We start from the raw sequence: 8752 nt of genomic DNA, 5'->3' as shown, positions 1-8752 counted from the left end.
GCGGGGCGGGCGGGGCAAAAATCTGAGAAAATACTAAATGGGGCAGGGTAGGGCGGGTCAAAATGTCAGCAGGCCAAGGCTTGCCCTGCCCCTCCCCGCCCCAATTCCCATCCCTACATACAAGTATCCAGGTGCCAAATTTTCTGTCGAAAGTACCATGAACCCTTTAGTACCAAGGTCAAAATAGCAAGTATAATCAAGTTTGTACTTCCAGCAAGGTCAGTAACTTTATCAAACTTGAGGAGTGCTGTGATAACGAAAAATATAAACTGATAACCCAAGGTAACAATGGCAGTGAGGCCCAAGAAATTGGAGTCCATTCCTGTCCCTTTTCCTCTTCCAACCTCAACCCCAACTACCTTTGCCTTTCCAGAGAGTGCAATTGCCTCTCTAATCATATGCCACCTATTCTCATATGACTTAAGAGTCATACATATGCTTTAAGGGGGTGCTGCCACGTAGGGGTAGGGGGTGTTTTAACCTTTATCTACATATTAGGTAATTAGGTAGTGTCCCGTTATCCGGTAATCAACCAATTACCCGCATAATTAAAAATTATCTCAAATTACTCAATATTCTACTTATTTTTAACACACTTTATATAACTTACTATCATGGTCATGTAGTACCATATAAAATAAATACATACACTATTATTTAAAACATCCATGTAAAAATACATATATTTTCTCAACTTCTAATTTTCCCAATCTCATATAAAGAGTAAAAAATTTCGTACGCTTAATTCTTTAAATGGTAAAAAAGATAATCTTCTTTTCTTGTGCGAATTTTTTTTATCTTTACAATAAAGAAAATCTCTTTTATAAACTTTCTCATATTATATGTATAATTTAAAATATATTCGAAAGTAGTAATATTAATAACTATATAAAATCATATTTTTTCAAAATTTTTACAAAATAAGCTAATCCAAACCATAAATCAAACATTGAAATGAAATGAAATGGCATAAGAAAAAAGCTATAATGATTTGCAAAAACAGAAACTCACGAGCAAAACAACCATGAATTCTATTGTAGCCGAAATTTTTTTATGCACTTATAAATTAGTTGAGTGTGTTTGTTTGGAAAATGATGTTAACAATGATAAGCATCTGTTATTGCTTTCTTAGGATAAAAGCTAAATATTGCAGAAACTTCAAGTTCCAATGAAAACCATGCCCATAAAGCAATGCAAGGCTCCCCAAACTGTGACACCACCGTTAGCATTCCACATTAGTTATATACTATCACTTTAGTTGTCATGGTCCCACGTGGACAAGACAATTCTTATACTTTTATCCTCTTAAATTAATAATTAACGAATTATCCACATCAAACACATCAAACATACATAATGGTGTCAATGTTGTTAAAATCACGGGATATAACATCCTTCCCCCTTTAGAACATTTATCCTGGAATGTTAGCTCTTAGAGATTTTCGAAATTTTCACTAAGGTCTCCTCTGTAACTAAACTAAAACCCAATCTCTCTCTGAAGTCTCGACTATTCACAACCTTTTCTACGTGAGTATCTCGTATCTTCTTCACCTTTACTTTACTTACTATTCAATATTGCATCGTATCTTCTGTCGCTTTTATAACCTCCCTTTCACATTACACCTTAAAGCTCTATTGTGATACCTGTACCTCTTGCGCATACAAAATCTGGCGAAAGCTTCATACTGACTTCTTACGACTTAACTCTATGGCACGATCTGGAATCAAAAGAAGGGTAATATTTTCTAAATACCTTATAGCCTCTCAGTTATAAATGTGGCGCGCAACACACCCATAAGTGAGACTCTACTAGGCACGGCTTTGTAGACTCCCTAGGACACGACCCGCTCTGATACCACTTTGCCACGCCCCAAACCTGGGGAGGCGTAGCTGGCATCCGGTGCCGTAGTGGCCCCCCTCGAACCACTCTGTAACTCATTCATTCCTTTTGGCCCGATATAACCACTCTGTAACTCATTCATTCCTTTTGTAACTATCATGGGCCAACATGGCCACAACTCGTAATGTGCAACTGTAAGTGAAAAACACTGTATTACTGAACCATTTTTCTTAAAATATGAATACATATGGGCCGTCAAGGCCTCCAACATACTGTACAAAATGAACACCTGTCTACAAAGCCTCTAAGATTATTTAACATCAAATGGGACAGGGTACCGGTCTACCTATAAGTCTGTAGCAAAACTCTGACATGGGACTCATAAACTCGGCTGCACTACGAATGAGATGGAGTCTTACCGATCCTTCGCTGAATGCCAATTTCGTCTACGATGAATGTTCGTCAAACTGATTATCTATACCTGCAGGCATGAATGCAGCGTCCCCAACAAAAGGACGTCAGTACGAATAATGTACTGAGTATGTAAAGCATGTAAATCAGTATAAAAGGGACATGGAAAATACATGAAATAAAGGACTCAACCTGAAAGTCTGGATAGCTCTGTAATTCATGAAATATTTATAATGTCATGCATATGCATAAGAATGTCATGTGATGCATAGGTCTGTACGTACATAACATCATCAAGCCTCTGAGGGCATCCCATCATATCATCTCAGCCACTGTGGGCAAATCATCAACGTATACCAGCCGATCAGGTGGTGGTGCGTATATAAGGCCGTAACCTTTTTCCATATCCCATATACATATATATACATATATACGCGTATATAACGCCGTCTGAGTCATATTTCAGCCACTGTGGGCAACATCATCATCGTATACCAGCTGGACAGGTGGTGGTTCATATATAACGCCGTAACCTTTTCCCATATCCCATATACATATATATACATATATACGCGTATATAACGCCATCTGGTCATGGGTCAATGTGCATGTATAAATGCATGAAATGCATATGAAATACGATAACAAAATCTCTCGGTACGTCATAAGACCATTATACCTCTGATTAATATCATAAAATTATTTTACGTATTTTCTGAGACCCATGAATAGGCGATGAAAAAATAAGACATATGGGGACTCAAGAACATAGGAACTTCTAATACTTCTATGAATAAAGTCATTTATGGAAGTTGTGCATTTTCTCGTTTCGCTTGTATCATATGGATCATGTCAAAAGGAAAGAAGGGATAACCTTAATATACCTGAGCCGATTCTCTTAACAATTCCTCTAACACCCATCTTTTGGATGACTACGACTAGTAAATCCTTCTGATAAACATCTAACCTTGAATGCTCATACGAACTCGTTGAAGACATTGGATCAAACTTGGGGTGCATTCTTGATAGCTTCACGTCAATTTACATCACTAAGAAGTAATACCCGATTCACTTTGCACACGTTCAAACTGGCCTTGATTTGTTTAAGGCAATCAAGCGAAAATGTTTTGGTAGTAACAACAATTGGACGAAACTCTACTCCTTCATCACCAGATCGTATTGCCGCCCGATCATCTTCGACCAAAGTACTCTTCAAAATATATACTCTCTCCAAAATCATACACTGTATTCACAATCCCCTTGAAAAATCTAGGCACAACTTTTAAAACACTAAAAGCTTTATCTTTCGAACTAAAAGTTGTTCCTTGACGTGAAGGAAATGTTAAAGGAAGTGAAGGATTATCAACTCTTTGTAATCAAGAAAGAAGAGCTCCCATTACAGAATAACCATCTCCAAGAGAATGAAGAAGTTTGAAAATTACACTTCCAGCTGCATCATCTTTTGTTGGGTATTTGAATATGTGAATTTCCCAAAGTGGTCTATTTTGTGGGAATTGTCCCGTGGCTAAGTTTGATATATAGTTGGAGAAACACTCATTATAGAAATCGAGTGTTTGTTTACTAGGAAATATAGGTGTTCTAATATGGTCTTGGTAGTTCACTTCCACTTGCTTCCATTTTGTTTATACACAGTAAGTAGCCTTGGTTCTTAACGCTGAACCCAATTTTACTCATATCCATGCAATGTTAAATGTTGCCACCTTACCAATTATAGGGTAAGAGTCACTAAATGAAAGAATGGGCTGCCACGTTTGTTGATTTTTAATTCTTATTCAAAGACAACCATTAATTATTAATTAACTAGGTAATGCCCGTTACTCGATAATCAATCAATTATTCACGTAACTAAAAATTATATCAAGTTACTTAATATTCTACTTATTTTTAACTCACTTTATATAACTTACTATCATGGTCATGTGGTACCATATAAAATAAATACATACACTATTATTTAAAATATCCATGTAAAATACATATATTTTCTCAACTTTTAATTTTCCCAATCTCATATAAAGAGTAAAAAATTTCGTACGCTTAGTTCTTTAAATGGTAAAAAGATAACATTCTTTTCTTCTGCGAAAATAATTTTTATCTTTACAATAAAGAAAACCTCTTTTATAAACTTTCTCATATTATGTGTATAATTTAAAATATATTCGAAAGTAGTAATATTAATAACTATATAAAATCATATTTTTTCAAAATTTTTACAAAATAAGCTATTCCAAACCATAAATCAAACATTGAAATGAAATGAAATGGCATAAGAAAAAAGCTATAATGATTTGCGAAAAAAGAAACTCACGAACAAAACAATCATGAATTCTATTGTAGCTGAATTTTTTTATGCGATTATAAATTAGTTGAGTGTGTTTGTTTGGAAAATGATATTAACAATGATAAGCATCTGTTATTGCTTTCTTAGGATAAAAGCTAAATATTGTAGAAACTTCAAGTTCCAATGAAAACCATGCCCATAAAGCAATGCAAGGCTCCCCAAATTGTGACACCACCGTTAGCATTCAGCATTAGTCATATATCACTTTAGTTGTCGTGGTCCCACGTGGACAAGACAATTCTTATACTTATCCTCTTAAATTAATAATTAACGAATTATCCACATCAAACATATATAACGGTATCAATATTGTTAAAATCACGGGATATAACAAACACCAATCACATAACACATAAATTCGGGGTTTCATACCCTCAGCACTAAATTTAAAAGAGTTAGTTATCTTAAACAAGCCAATTCCGACACCGAGCAAGCCAAGCGATGCTCAAAGAATGCCATCACGCGCGTTACGACCTCCGAACGGCTCGAAACTAATCAAACACAACTCAAATAAATCAAACAATGCTAAAGGAACCAATCCCAATCGAAAAAGGTCGAATCTTTAACCAAAAGCCCAAAATCGGCCAAAAAGCCCAACCCGGGCACGCACCTCGGAATCCGACAAAACTCACAAAATCCATCAACCCATTCAATTACGAGTTCAACCATACTAGTTTCACTCAAATCTGACTCCGAATCGGTGTTCAAATCTCAAATATTCATATTATGAAACTTTAGGCCAAAACCCCCAATTTCTTCTTTAAAATTCATCAACCGAAAGCTAAAATCAAAGATAGATTCACGAAATATAACCAAAACCGAGTAGATAACACTTACCCCAGTTCATATGCTGACAATTGCCTCGAAAATTACCCAACTCCGAGCTCCCCAACTCAAAATATGTCAAAAAAATGCACAAAACCCTCGTTTTAACACTGTTCTGCCTCGTTTCTTGTGCCAAAAGATCTTGAAACTCACTTTTGATGCTTCCAATGGATTCCTTGCGAAATTCTAGTCAAGTTAGGCTCTTGAATAACTTCATTTGACCTAATATTGAAGGAGATACGTTGGTTTTAATATTTGAAAATGGTGTAGATTTTTGAATACGCAGTCAGTGGCACTTTCGTAATTAATCTGGAAAATCTGGCAACCCAATTCTTAGTAAAATGATCATAAAATCCTCATACGATATCCAAATTTGACGATTCTTTTTGTTATGGCTCCGTAATTATGATACGGATCTAATGCATCAATCAAAATAGAAATCGGAGCTCATTTTGTTCAATGTGGTACCATTTATGCTTGAAGAAACGACGTCGAAATATAAGAAAAACGAGCGCAACACAACCCAAACCTATCCTAAACTCACCTGAGCCCCTCGGGACCCCGTCGAAACTTACCAACAAGTTCCATATCATAATACGGCTAGAGGCCTCAAAACACACATAACAATATTGAAACGACAAAACGCACCTCAAATCAAGCGTAATGAACTCCCTATTTTCGGACCAAATCTCGTTCGAATCTTTCCCCTTTATTCATCTATGTTCATTCCTCATCTTTTTGGGTGTAAATCTCCGAGAGTTTCTTTAATCTCTGTTTACCCTAAGGCTGAGGTTTAGACTTTCAAGATCTGTTAAGATTTCGTTCTTATTTTGTCAAAAATGTCATCTATGTTTCTGCATGTCTATCTATGAGTATTTTTCGTGATTTTTGTTAAAAGGTTTTCCGTCTAATTTTACTCACCCTAAAATTAGGGCCCAGATCTTTTCAGATCTGTTAGGGTTCCTTAATTTTTGAGTATTTTCTCTTTAATATTTTCGTGTATCTATGTTATTCCTCTAATTGTTTTTGACTAATTTACTTACCTTAAAATTAGGGTTTCAGATCTTTCCCTAGTATGATTCTTTGTTGCTCTTTGAATAAGCTTCTGTCCACGTTCATTGTATGGATTATGTACCTTATTGTACTGCCGATTTTGTGGTTTACTTAAAACTAGAGTTTGAGACTTTTACTTTTTCTCCGTGCTCTTTCCTTTCTCGTTTGGGACTGATATTTTCCTTATTCTGTTCAATCTACCATGTGTTCTTCATTTCTTTACCTTATTTGGCCTTGAGACTGTTTGTTAATTGATATTTTCCTTATTCTTAGTGTTACTCGCCTGACTACACGCTATTATGCCATGTTAATTGACTAAACCCTGTACTATATGTCCTTAAACCAGGCTTCAATTAATTATGGGATTATTTTCTTCACTTGTTTATGTGTGTTTGATTGCTTCCCTTATTTGTTCACTTAGTTGAACACTATTTAAACCCTTCTCCCCTTTCCCCTTAGGACAAGTCACGAACTCTCCTATTCTCACTACTAAAACTTAAGCTCCCTCGCTTGCTCCTGTTCTGATTTCTGCAATAAGTGGCTACTGTTTGGCCGGCTGAAAGCCAAGGCCAAATTACTCTGGAACTTAATTGTTACTGCATCTATACTTTCTTTCTTCTCAACCGGTATGCGCTAACCTTTGCAATTTCCTTCTCTATGGTTTGTTTGATTAACCTGTTTTAATGCCTAGCATGATTCTGTCCTTTATCTGGTAAATTGATAATACTGTTAACTTAAGACTAAGGCATTTAGAATAACAGGAATCCTCTCATAAGTTAGTTTAAGGTTTGATTTGTTTGTCAGCTTTATACCTGTTCTGAACTATGAGCATGTGATCAAATATGGTTGTGCTTAATTCATATGTCCTGTCTGTTTGATTCAAGTGTTTCTGTCTCTGTGTTTAAGCCATGATTGTCTGAATACTAGCATGAGTATCTAGCTTAATTAGATGTCACCATGTTTAAACTGTATGCTGAACCTAAACCTTGTTTGTTTCTTGGAGCAGTTCTGCCTGCAACTCTATACTCTGAACTTTCTCTCTTCTGAAAATTGAACTATTTCAAAACCTGACCCCTTACCCTTTGTGCACTGGTTTTTCAAACTCCTACTCTTAGTCATTTAGGTTCTCACCACCCTCAATGTGAGCACTGCCTAGGGTCCTTGAGACTTCTTCAACTCTGACACATTGGGGCTGGTTTTCCCAAGCTTTTATGAACTCTGTGCTGAATGTGTGGTTTTAGTATGTAACGACCCGGCCGGTCGTTTTTGGAATTTACGCCCCGATCCCCCCTTAACTGCTTCCCCTAAGTTCATTTCTGCTATTTTGGTTTGCCAGGATGTTCGGTGTTAGGATTCAGAGTGTTTTGGGACACTTAGTCCCTAAATGAGAGCTTAAGTGTTGAAAAATGTCCGAAGTCGGAACAGTGTGAGGACGACCTCGGAATGGAAATCCGATGGTTCCGTTATCTCCGTTAGGTGATTTCGGGGTTGGGAGCACGTTCGGAATGTATTTTGGACGTCCGTAGCTCATTTAAGCTTGAAATGCCGAAGTTTGCATTTTTGAAGCTTCCAGCCCGATAGTGAGTTTTTGATCCGAGGGTCGGAATGGGATTCCGGAAGTTGCAGTAGTTCCGTCATGTCATTTGGGATGTGTGTGCAAAATTTCAGGTCATTCGGACGAGGTTCGGGTATGTTTTTGATCGAAAGCGTGTTTTGTTGGAAATTGAAGTTCTTAGGCTTAAATCTTTGATTAATTCGGGTTTCCAGCATTGTTTAGGTGGTTTAAGGATTGGTACAAGTTTGAATGAGGTATTAGGTGTGATTGGTGCTTTTGGTTGAGGTCCCGGGGGCCTCGGGATGATTTCAGGGGGTTAACGGAAGAATTTTTGAAGTGTTGCAGCAACTGGTTTTTTTCTCTCTTCTGGTATTTTCGCTTCTGCGGCTTGGGAACCGCAAAAGCGGAGCCGCATAAGCGGCCATCCTATCGCAGGAGCGGAATTTGGGCTCCCTTCAGTTTCCGCAGGTGCGGAAGTTTGACCGCAGAAGCGGTTACGCACCTGCGAGGTATAAGTCGCAGATGCGGCCCTGGGTCATTGGTGATAAACCGCAGAAGCGGTAAGTATTTCGCAGAAGCGGCCACCGCAGGTGCGGTTTAAGACCGCAGAAGCGGAACCCCTGGATTTTAGTTAATAGCCGCAGAAGCGGCAATTGTTCCGCATAAGCGGGACCGCAGATGCGGTCCCTTGTCCGCAGAAGCGGAA

The sequence above is a fragment of the Nicotiana attenuata genome, unplaced genomic scaffold, assembly GCF_001879085.1.
Source record: "Nicotiana attenuata strain UT unplaced genomic scaffold, NIATTr2, whole genome shotgun sequence".
Lineage (NCBI taxonomy): Eukaryota > Viridiplantae > Streptophyta > Magnoliopsida > Solanales > Solanaceae > Nicotiana > Nicotiana attenuata.
This window is presented reverse-complemented; position numbering follows the sequence as displayed.